This window comes from Peromyscus maniculatus, chromosome 5 (genome assembly GCF_049852395.1).
Source record: "Peromyscus maniculatus bairdii isolate BWxNUB_F1_BW_parent chromosome 5, HU_Pman_BW_mat_3.1, whole genome shotgun sequence".
Taxonomy (NCBI): Eukaryota; Metazoa; Chordata; class Mammalia; order Rodentia; family Cricetidae; genus Peromyscus; species Peromyscus maniculatus.
In genome coordinates, this window is record NC_134856.1 from 38339796 (window position 1) to 38350285 (window position 10490).

The 10490-nt window shown below is 47.4% G+C and overlaps 1 protein-coding gene across 11 annotated transcripts in view; it reads right to left on the bottom strand.

The window, feature by feature from the left end:
• Positions 1-9450, bottom strand: part of Zdhhc1 (zDHHC palmitoyltransferase 1) — a 28175-nt gene extending 18725 nt beyond the window's left edge. For 6 of the 11 annotated variants that reach the window (XM_006986804.4, XM_016005339.3, XM_016005338.3 and 3 more), the window contains exon 1: positions 9311-9449. The gene's annotated coding sequence lies outside the window, so the exon portion shown is untranslated. Of the gene's footprint in view, positions 1-8933; positions 8957-9310 lie in introns of those variants that run through there. The other 5 variants (XM_076572069.1, XM_076572068.1, XM_042277579.2 and 2 more) reach the window with 3 other exon arrangements.
• Between the last annotated feature and the right edge of the window lie 1040 nt (positions 9451-10490).

Sequence of the window (10490 nt, forward strand, 5' to 3'; positions counted from 1 at the left end):
TACTGAACTCTGCCAAGACAGGGTAAGATGGTCTTTCAAAATTCCTGCTTCTTAAAATCGTCTGTCAGATATTCTAGGTCTGTAGCCAAAGTGGATGCCCCAGCAATGCTGGGAAACTTTAGGTGACTGTCCAGGCTGCCAGCTGTTTTTGTCTGTTCTCGAAAGAATTTCAGAAATTGCTTGCTTGCATTTTCCATTTTCTCAGGTATTATTATGTTCCTTCTCAGGTCTTTGATGGAGTTGAAGACTAGATAGTTACAGTTACAATCTTCTCGTATCTTAGCTAGAAAACATTAGTACTAGAGTCAGAATTTTCAGGATAGACAGCTATTGGAGTAATCTCGGTAATATGCCATTTACCTCTGATCTGGACATTTCTGGATATTTAGCATGTCTTTCTTGTTTGATGTTGTTCTTGTTGGTTGTAGTTCTATTTTTTGTTTATGTTATTACTCTTTGTTTTTCCTTGACAATACTTGATAATCATTTTTATTGAATATAGTTTGTATTAAGTTTAGAACCTTCTTATTTAGACAAAAAGGGGAAATGTAGTGGTATTTGCTCTGCCCATGACCTTGAGCTATAAGGCCCAAAGGAGGTGGTACTTCCTGCCATTGTACATGACCTCTTAAAAGGATAGGGAAAAGGGTCACATGCCCCTTCTCCCTGCTCCTGCCTGCCAGGTAGATTTGCTCCTGGTCAGATCAGGACAAGTTCAACTGTCTACTCTGTTCTGTATTTGTGAATGTATTTCCTATATTTATATCTTAATAAATCCCTATTAGCTATTAAATAGACTCATGTGAATTGATCTTAATAGATGAGTATGCTCTCTCCTTCCACCATGTGGGTCTTGGAGTTCAAACTCAGATTGTCAGGCTTGGCAGGAAGTGCCTTTACCCACTGGGCCATCTTTCCGGCCCATTTTAAAGTGGTTAGCAATTTCTCAGAACAGATGCTGAAGGGGACTCTGAAAAAAAAATCAGTGAATAATTCAGTGACAGCATCTAACTTCACTAACCACTCCAGTAACAGACCTGTGACACTAACCATTCCTGTAACAGACCTGTGACACTAACCATTCCTGTAACAGACCTGTGACACTAACTATTCCTGTAACAGACCTGTGACACTAACTATTCCTGTAACAGACCTGTGACACTAACCACTCCAGTAACAGACCTGTGACACTAACCATTCCTGTAACAGACCTGTGACACTAACTATTCCTGTAACAGACCTGTGACACTAACTATTCCTGTAACAGACCTGTGACACTAACTATTCCTGTAACAGACCTGTGACACTAACCACTCCAGTAACAGAACTGTGACACTAACTATTCCTGTAACAGACCTGTGACACTAACCACTCCAGTAACAGAACTGTGACACTAACTATTCCTGTAACAGACCTGTGACACTAACCACTCCTGTAACAGACCTGTGACACTAACTATTCCTGTAACAGACCTGTGACACTAACCACTCCAGTAACAGACCTGTGACACTAACCACTCCAGTAACAGACCTGTGACACTAACCACTCCAGTAACAGACCTGTGACACTAACCACTCCAGTAACAGACCTGTGACACTAACCACTCCAGTAACAGACCTGTGACACTAACCACTCCAGTAACAGAACTGTGACACTAACCACTCCAGTAACAGACCTGTGACACTAACTATTCCTGTAACAGACCTGTGACACTAACCATTCCTGTAACAGACCTGTGACAATGAGTTTTCTTTACCCCCCAAGTAGAGGGTGCATTCTCCCAAGTGGCTTTTGTAGCCAAAGTTTCCTGGGTGCTTTGCCTCCAAAGGCTTTTGATTTGCACGCAGTCTGCCTAGCTCAGGTCATGATATAGACCGTATATGCTTCTCCTTCAGTTGGACACTAGAGAGATAGACACTGGAGAGTAGCTACAGCCTTACTGTGGACACAGTTATGAAATTGTTTTCCTAAGTGGGTGGCCCCAAGGAAAAACATACTGCCATTCAAAAAAAAAAAAATAGCTGGGTGGTGGTAGCACACGCCTTTAATCCCAGCACTTGGGAGGCAGAGGCAGGTGGATCTCTGTGAGTTCCAGACCAATCTGGGCTACAGAGTGAATTCCAGGAAAGGCACAAAGCTACACAGAGAAACCCTGTCTCGAAAAACCATAGTTAGATAGATGATAGATGATAGATAGATAGATAGATGATAGATAGATAGATAGATAGATAGATAGATAGATACATACATACATACATACATACATACATACATACATAAGACACAGTCTCACTGTAGCAGTGACCACCCTAAAACTCATTATGTAGCCCAGGTTAGCTCAAACTCTTGGCAATCCTCCTGCTTCATGCCCTTGAGAGGTTGTAAGTTGAGCCAACATGTACAGCTCAAGTATTCTGACATACAGTTTTCTAGCTCTATTTTCCCTTTTAATTTAGTTGAAAAGACTAGATAATCTGATTAATGGATTTTCCATTTATCTCAACTTGCTGTATAGACCAGGATAGCCTTTAGATTTCAAGACCTTGCCACCACACTGTCTTGGATTGACATTCTGATCTTGTCACTATGCCTATGGCCTCTACCAGAAATAGGGAATTATCAGCTACATGTCCCTGTTTCTTTCTCTGGAAACTGCCTCAAGGTACAGGGCTGTTCAGTTGTGGTGACAGAGAAAGGGTCCAAATTTAAATCAAAGGTGATAAAGTAAAAAAAAGGATTTTCTTTGGATCATCCCCAGGTGAGCAAATCTTTGTCCCTGGTTTGTGGAAATACCCAAAGGTCATCAGGTCAAGCCCCATGAATACAGTTGAGCTCGTAGTTTTCTGAGGCAGATCTCTGCGGACTGTACACAGGCTCACCAGAAACACCACCATCAGGGCAGATATTGTGCAGTACTGGGGATCGAACCCAGGGCCTTGCGAATGTTACAGAAGAACCCTCTCCCTGGGCTATGCTCCAACTAAGCAAGCAGGCACTCTTGCTTGGGATACATGAATTTGATCCCAAAGCCTAGTCTTGCCTTGTCAACCCCACAACTGAAAAGCCCTGTATTGGAGAAATTATTTTGGCCACTCCACGTAGTTAAAAGGATATTTATTAAATGGCGTAACTCACAAATTAAGTAATGGGTAGGTCGCAGGGTCTGGGGAAGGTGTAATGCAGTCTAGCGGTGTTCTCCGGAGCTCTGCACAGTCAATCTGCACCGGTCAGCGTTCCGGCACCGAGAGAGCGCCCAGAGCGAGCGCTGGCCCATCCAGCTCTCGGGTCCCCAGGCGCCTCCCCTCGGCCCGCCTCGTAGGCGTGACAGTTGCCAGAGTCTCAATGGGGGTTGGAACTTCCAGAACCAAGCTGGAATGGCTACCCACTACAGCCCTGGACCTTGAGGGAGTCTGTTTCTCAAGAGAGAAACATGAGCATGTGGCTGATATGTTCCGAGTACCTGACTGGCCATAGGCATCCCGGTGTTAACTTATCCCAGAGTCCTGAGGGAGAGGGATCATCACCCCAAGACACAGACCTGTTGCAAACAGTCCTGGAGGTAGCTTTGGCTCCAAAGTAAGACACTGTTGGTCTATAGAAGTGCCACTTGCCTAAGATTTCAGATGCAGGGAGGAACCTCTTCGAAGAAGCAGCAACCCTCAGGAACAGACACAAAGGACAGCCAGGAGGACACTGCCTGCCCCCAAACCCTGAGAGAGCTAACTCTGAACTTGATGATACTTTCTATCATTGAATTGAAGGCCACAAATTTTTTGGCCCAAAAACCTTCATTACAAGGGCTGGGAGGTCGGACCAAATCCAAAATGGGGCCCACAGATGAGACCAAGTATTGTCATCAGGCTTGGGGACTTTCTCTGGCTGTCCCTTCCCTCTCAACAGCCCTCTAGGAGTCCAAAATGAAAGATATGTGACTCTGCTCCCCCAAAACCTGACCAGATGGTGCACTCAGCCCTTGGCCAGGGAAGGCTTACTGGGGCCCAGGCCTGGGTGCACCAAAGGTATAAAAACAGATGAGACTAGGTACCTGCCCTCTCCCACTTTCCTTTCTGGGGCCCAGAGAGACACAGTACCATCGAGGCAGTGAGTACTTGGAGTATGTGGGCAGTGCTTTGCAAGGGCAAGCCGCTCAGATGGAACATGCCAGGGAGCAGTGAGAGATTAAACACTGAGCGGTTGCAAGGCTGAGATCACTGAGGCCTGGTGGGATGCTCTGGGCATTGCTGAAGGAGCCACAGGGAGTCACGGGAATTTTAAAGCAGAGTATGACACACAGCTTTGAGTTCTAGTCTCATCAGAGAAGAGGGCACAAATGAGACCAGAAAGGGCCTGGGATGAGGTAACACCAGGAGGCTGGCCCAGGAGGGCAGTGGCCCTGCAACCCTGTTCTTTAGAAGGAGTTGGCCAGAGGATCAAGGTCAGGCGTACAGCTCCTCCTTAGCCATACAGTACCCCCAGCTGCATGTTTAGTGGGCTGAGTAGCATAAAATCCTTGGTAAAATATTCTTCGTGTGCCTTCTGCTTAAAAAGGACAAAACATACAGATGCTGCAAGGATGGACGGGAGAAAGGGCAAGGAAGGAGATGCACAGACTGTTGGAGGCACAAGTATCTGCTGCAAAGTCACAGACTTGCTTGACCTCTGCAGAGACTCAAGGTGCGATGCGGCCCTTTCCCTTGTCCCTACAAGGTGAAGGTCACTGCCAAGAGGACAATGATCTTCCCTAGTTAACATCCATTTGCTAAGATCTTTAAATAACATTTTCAAAATACAAAGGGCTACCGTAATATATGTGCTTAAATTCCATGAAGAGAATCCTAGCGGGAGCGGCAACAAGCGACTGTGATCCCAGCACTCTGTACATAACTGAATTACAGGCCAACCAACGTCAGCTAGTGAGACCCTGTCTCAAAACAGCCAAGAAAAGAAAATCCTGATATTTTGAGTTCTCATAATGAATGGTGTAACAGATGTATGACTGATCTACTTCCTGCCCGCCACTGCTCCAATTAAAAAAAAAAAACAAATCTAGGCAGCCAAGAAGCTAGGGCAGGAAGATCACTTGGCCTAGGAGTTCGAAGCCAACTTGGGCAACATAGCAAGATGCTGAGATCCTAGCTCAAATAATAACAACAATATTAATAGTAGCAATAAATTCAGAATGTTGTTCTGAAATTCATGAGTGAGATCGCTAAAGCAACCAGACTGAAGTGCGAAGTCCTGGCCCTGGAGAACCTGTGAGCAGCCCTGGATTCCTGAGAGATGTCTGAGGACTTCAGGATCAATTCAACTAACAAAGAGGCATATCAGAAGAGGCCCCAAAACTGGGAAGGTAGCCGGGCGGTGGAGGAGCATGCCTTTAATCCCAGCACTCAGGAGGCGGATCTCTGTGAGTTTGAGGCCAGCCTGGGCTACAGAGCAAGATCCAGGAAATGCACAAAGCTACACAGAGAAACCCTGTCTTGAAAAAACAAAACGAAAACAAACAAACAAAACAAAAAAACTAGGAAGGTAAAGTTGCTTGGGTCAGACAAAAAAAAAAAAAAAAAAAAACTAACACAAAGCCAGGTGGCATGGTGTACATCTTTAATCCCAACACTCAGGAGGCAGATCTCTGTAAATTCAAGGCCAGCCTGGTCTACATAGTGAGTTCCAGGACAGCCAGGGCTATATAGCCAGGCCCTGTCTCAAAACCACAAAAAAAAAAAAAAAAAAAAAAAAGGAGGCTTAGAGGGCCCAGAGATCTAAGCTATGAATGGAAAGAGGCAGTTGGAAACAGGAACCAGGGCTGTCTGGAGACATTGCCTTCTTCTGGCTGTTGTACTACTGTTCATAGTTCAAGGGAGCTGGGGGCGAATTTCACAAATCCCACTTATTTGGGTGTCTTCTTTACTCATGTTTCAAAACTTAGCCAGAAGGCAATTTGGCAATGTCTACCAAACCTAATGAACACATTTAACTTGTGGCCCAGACATTCCATTTCTGTATTTGTCTTACACTCTCCTAACACACAACAGCTCACTGCACTGTTCCTTGTAATAATAAAGGACAAAAACAAATACAAACATATGCTATGGTGTATGCATACAAGGGAATGCTATTAAGCATCAAAAGCAAGGGATGACCTTGTTCTTGAGATAAAGTTATGTGGACAAGCAAGACACACAATGTAGAGTGAGCTACCAAATAAATAAAAACCAAGGGGGCGATGGGGGGAAGGGATAGGTGTGGGGGTGGGGCTGGAGATGGCACAGCAGGACGGCATTTGCTGCTCTTACAAGGACCAAGGTTCTGACCCTAGCACCCACTACATGGTGGCTCAAAACCATCTTTAACCCCAGTTCTAGGGGATCGAACACCTCTTCTGACCTCCAAGGGTACCAGGTATGCTTATGGTACACAGACATACATGCAGGTAAAACACTTTCAAACATAAAATAAAATCTTAAAAAAAAAAAAAAAGAGCAGCCATTGCTCTTCCAGAAGACTAGAGTTCAGTTCCCAGAACCAAAACCAGGAGGCTCACAGCCCCCTGGAACTTCAGCTCCACGTGATCCAATCAATGCCCTCCACATATGTGACAGACACATACACAAATGCACTAGGGAAAAAAGAACTATTAAAAAAACAAAGACCATTGCCATTTGGGAGGCTATGGTTGGAGAGTTGCCAGTTCCAGGCCCAGCCTGGGTTATCTAGCAAGACTGTCAAAACAAACAAAAACCCAGAAGGGATAGACAGACAGATATCTGTGTTTCTATAGGCACAGATTACTCTGGGAAGGAAGTGGCAGAACCCAAATGAGGGGCAGTTTCCATGGAGATCTAGTACAGGGGGGGGGGGGGGGGTAGGGGGGTGGGGGGGGTGGGGGGGGGTGAGACAGACTGGATTCTACTGTGTGTTTGTTGGTATTACTCAATTTTTTTAAAATCATGGGCATTTACTGTTTAAAAAAAATTAGCTGGTCATGGTGGTGCACACCTTTAATCCCAGCACTCAGAGGTGGGCAGATCTCTGTGAGTTCCAGGGCAGCCTGCTCTACATAGTAAGTTTCAAGACAACCGGAGTTACAGGGTGAGACCCTATCTAAAGAGAAAACAAGGAAATAGCAACAACACACACACATCAAACAAGACACAGTGTGGCCCCTGTCCCACTGTGCTGCCATGTGAACCAAATGAACTTGTGTGCACTAGAGGTTTGTACCAGGCCTGAAAAACCAGCAATTCCTGCCTACAGCTGTTGGACAAGACTGCTTCTTCAGTGCTTTCTTACCCTTGAAGGCAACTCTCAGCCACTCAGGGCTGTGAGGAAGAGCCAAGGAACTTTCTAGCACTGTTAGGGGTCTTGTCAACGCTGGAAACAGACATCAGGCAAAGCAACAGAGCTGCTGGGCAAGACACTGGTCTAGGTCTTGTCCAAGAGCTGGTCAGTGGCCTGTGGCCCCAGAACAAGGCAGAGAGCTGCACCCCACGGGGAAGGTCACCCCACAGGGAAGGTCACCCCACAGGGAGGAAGGTGCACCCCCAAGCAGCTCGCCTTTATCCTGGAGGTTTTACTGCTTCCTTGCAAGATTCCTCTGAGGAATTCGAAATCATTTTTCAGCCTTTCCCAAGGATCTGCTTCTAAAATAATTTCCACTGAGATCTAACACGCCTCAATTGAGACCACATAAAGGGGAGCTGGAGAGAAAACGCTTCACAGAGCACACTGGTTTACAGTGCAGTCATTTGTAAAAGACTTCCAGGGGCAAACACAGTGTTTATTAAAACTCCCACAGGTGCCAGAAAAATCTGTGGTCTTAAACATTCTGAGAAGTGGCTATAGTTCAGCTAAGGGATGCGTATCACATCATTTCCAGAAAATAAGCTTGAACTTAAAGCTATTCTCAAAGGCCTCTCTGGCCTTTGGTCTCAAATAATGTGGCTGGGCCTTTATTTTCTCTCATAAACAATATGCCGCGATCAGTTGCTACGGCAAGAAAAACTTGAACTCATTCCTGAGCTGACATGGTGTGCAAACATTTCTGTGTCCTTCTCCTCTTGCAGCTGCCACCACAAACCCTGGGACACAAGTTCAGGAGAAGGAATAAGAGAGAGCCACCGGGAGCAGAAACAAAACCAAGGGAAGGAGGCGAGGGTTGTTGATTTTGAACCAGGAAGGCAACTAGAGATTGTAGGAGCCAGCCTTGGGGAACACCCACCAAGAAAGTCATTAAGAACAAAGTTGTGACAGACCAAAAAAAAAAAAAATAGGGAAAAAAAAATCAGGCTAATTAAATACCACCACTGCTTTTATTGCATCTCAGGGTGATTATCTGTATACAGTTGGTCTCCCACAGCAAAACATCAATTCCACAAAAAGAGTGACCACCCCTCATCCAGCCCAGCTCTCCCTTGGTAAAGAAGGTGAAGCCGCTTCTTAGGATCTCTGCGCCCTAACCATCATTGCTCCCTTACAGTGTTTCCATGATAACAGCCATCACTGCCATTTAGAAGGCACGGATTCTAGGCCAGGCGCTGCTTGAAGGCTTCCACCGAATTCACTTAATTCAACACTCCGGAGTAGCCCTTTTATTGCAAGCTGTTCCCACAGATCTCGCTAACCCTTGGTCTCAGATGTGGCCCCCTTACTTTGTCTCATAAACGACAACTGCATCCCCTGTGCCCAGAGGAGCGCGCGGAGAAACTTCTGGGTTCTAGGAGGCTCAGGTACCCCAGCAGAACTAGAGTAATCTTCAGCAGCCAGAATAAAAAGCCCCTTTCAAAACCTTCACACTCCGGGATAAAAGTTGAAACCCCCTCACCACGAACTTTAGGAACGCTCCCCGCGTTTTCTGTTCCGCACTAGTCCTCTGCTGCCCGGACTTAGGGGTTCGCTTTTCCCTCTTTCAGAAATACCCTTCCCCGACTCACAATTCTGGCCCCTTCCCAACTCCCATGTCTTCGCGTAAAAGCCACCTTTGGGGCCCATCAGTGCACTTAACGCGACCTGAACTCACTCTAGTCACGTGTCTGGCGCCTGCTCCCCAACCCCTCCTTAATTCTCTGCGGGTTCTGGAGACTGAAGGCGGCTGTTCGTAGGCCCGCCGCCTGGCACACAGCCTGGCCCTGTGTGAGCGCTCAGTGCAGACCTACAACCCTGGCTAGAGCTAAAAGAAGGTCCCGCGCTCCGCTGGGTCAGGGAGACCCAGCAGGCCGAGGCCGGCCCCGAGTCCCGCCAGGCACCCGCGCTGCGCGACCCGGTGGCTCGGGCCAGGCTCGAGGTGAGAAACGCCGCTGCCGCTCCTCACCTGCGCCAGATGCCAAGGTCAGCCAGCAGCTCGGCCCCGTCCTGCCCGTCCACCCTCCCCGGGGCGGCGGCACTTCAGACCGTCCGGGCAGAGGCAGTCCCCCGGACCCGGAGGAGACGCGTCCCGGAGCCTGGCTCCATCCCGGGCCGAGGTTGGGCCTCCGAGCCTCGGTTCGGACCGGCTGGCTGCAAAGCCGTGCCAGGCCAAGGCAGGCTGGGCCTCACCCGGCGCGGGGCCCGTTCCCCTGGCAACAGCGCGGGCTACGGCGCCCCACAGCGGCCAAACCGCGCTGCGTCCCTTCGTTGGGGCATCCTGGCTCTGGGCGGAGTTTGCCAGTACCCCCTGGCTCCGTGGCATGCCCATTCCTCGTTATTTACATCACCTTTCGTGGAGAAAAATCCACCCCCTTCCACCACCGCTTCCCTCATCCACAACGTTTTCCACGAATCCTACTCTCCCTAAAACACGTCCCATATCTAGTTTCTCCCCTGAAATCACTCAGTAAGATCCCAATGAATCTAGGCTCTTTGTTCATTTTCTTTTATTTTGGTGTGTGTGTGTGTGTGTGTGTGTGTGTGTGTGTGTGTGTGTGTGTGTGTGTGTGTGTGTGTGTGTGTGTGTGTGTGTGTGTGTGTTCCTCCCACCTCTGCCTTCTGAATGCTGATTATAGTACAGGAAGCGTGGGCATCTGCACTCTTGTGCTAGGTGGTAGGTAGATTCTGTCTCAAAAGTAAAATTATTATTAATTATTATAAGTGTTTGTGCCAGGTAGTGGTGGCACACGCCTTTAATCCTAGCATTCGGGAGGCAGAGGCAGGCGGATCTCTGTGAGTTCAAGGCCAGCTTGGTCTACAAAAAACTCCCAGGACAATTAGGGCTGTTACACAGAGAAACCCTGTCTCAAAAAACAAACAAACAAAAATTATGTGTTTGTGTCTGTGCTCTAGGAGGCCAAAGGTATCAGATCCCTTTGGAGTTGGAGTTGCAGGTGGTTGTGAGCCCCCAGACATGGGTGCTGGGAACCAAACTCAGGTCCTCTACAAAAGAATACCACTGTTTGACCTCTGAACCATTGCTCCAGCCCCCAAATATCTAATTTCTTTATTGCCTTTAAACCAAGCATAACTGCTTCTGAGAGCTCCCATCTTCAGGAAATTTAATAGGTCTCCTCCATTAGATT